The sequence below is a fragment of the Sinocyclocheilus anshuiensis genome, unplaced genomic scaffold (assembly GCF_001515605.1).
Source record: "Sinocyclocheilus anshuiensis isolate Anshui unplaced genomic scaffold, SAMN03320099.WGS_v1.1 scaffold787, whole genome shotgun sequence".
Taxonomy (NCBI): domain Eukaryota; kingdom Metazoa; phylum Chordata; class Actinopteri; order Cypriniformes; family Cyprinidae; genus Sinocyclocheilus; species Sinocyclocheilus anshuiensis.
Genome location: NW_015548230.1, coordinates 175525 through 177048, shown reverse-complemented (window position 1 = coordinate 177048; position 1524 = coordinate 175525). Strand labels below are relative to the sequence as shown.

At 30.2% G+C, this 1524-nt stretch overlaps 1 protein-coding gene across 2 annotated transcripts in view; it reads right to left on the bottom strand.

The window, feature by feature from the left end:
- The window catches only part of LOC107654575 (protein FAM195B-like), a 6356-nt gene that overhangs the window by 2375 nt on the left and 2457 nt on the right, over positions 1-1524 (bottom strand). The window lies entirely within an intron of this gene.

Genomic DNA, 1524 nt, shown 5'->3' with positions numbered 1-1524 from the left:
TCAAATGTCAACATTGGCTACCAGAAATCGCTTACCCCACCTTTAAGTGCCACAAATAATGTGTGCACAAAGTTCTATTTTTGCTACAATTCCAAGAATCTATCTATAAACATACTTGTGGATTTTTTTCCTACTTTTTCTCATTTATTTTTAATTCAGTGTTAAAAGGGTATTCCCCCCAAGTTTTAGTGCTCATAATGTAGACACACCAGATGTTAAACTGAAACTTGCACCCTGAAACCTGTTTCCCGGAACTATGAAAACTTCAAGTCAGCAGAAGTTGCTTTTATAGTAGTTTGACATTTTAATATGGACCCTTTTCACATTTCTGGGCTTCTCATAGTCCTCAGTTTCCATAGTGGGAAAATGGGAGACTACAGCAAAAAAAATAAATTGCCTTCCCATTTGCTCCAATAGCAATACATTTTTATTTATCTATGTTTGTTCACGTCTGTTTACAAGTACAGTAAATGTGAAATATTATTACAGTTTCACATAACTGGTTTCTATTTTAATATATTTTATAATGCAATTTATTTCTGTGATGCAAAGCTGAATTTCCAGCATCATTACGCCAGTCTTTAGTGTCACGTGATCCTTCAGAAATCATTCTAATATGCTGATGTGATGATCAAGAAACATTTCTGATTATTATCAGTGTTGTGCGAACAGTGGCGCTGCTTCATATTTTTGTGGAAACCATGACCACTCAAAAGTTTGAGGTAAGATTTTTTTTTTTTTTTACTTTTATTTTGAATTAGTTTAATTTACAAGATTCACAATAAATATAGAACAATTTTAACAGAAAAGGATAAAAGAAATCATATATTTAACATATACATATCAAACAATTACACATCCATATTAACACATATACACAAATATAAATAAATACACTTGTATATGCATATATACACACATATATTTGTACATACATCCACATACATATGTACCATCCCCCCAGTTAAAGAGAAGAGAAAAAACAAAAGAGAAGGAAAAAAAAACAAGAACAACAAGGCCAGTTAGGTGAGTTTAACTATGCTATAGCGTTTTTTTGAGGTAAGATTTTTAATACTTTTATTCAGCAAGACTGTATGAAATTGATCAAAAGTAACAACAACAACATTTATAATGTTACAAAAGATTTCTATGTCAGATAATTCAGTTCTTTTGAATTTTCAATTCAACAAAAAAATTCTTGAAATAAAAAAAAGGAATCTCGGTTTCCACAGAAATATGAAGCAGCACAACTGTTTTCAACATTGATAATAATACATGTTTCTTAAGCAGCAAATCAGTATATTAGCATGATTTCTGAAGATCATGTGACACTGAAGACTGGAGGAATGATGCTGAAAATGTGGAATAAACTGCATTTTAAAATATATTAAATTAGAAAACAGTGATTTGAAATTGTAATAATATTCCACAATATTACGGTCTTTTTTTCTGTATTTTTGATCAAATAAATGCAGCCTTGGTGAGCAGGAGAGACTTCTTTAGAAAACATTAAAGCAATTTAAT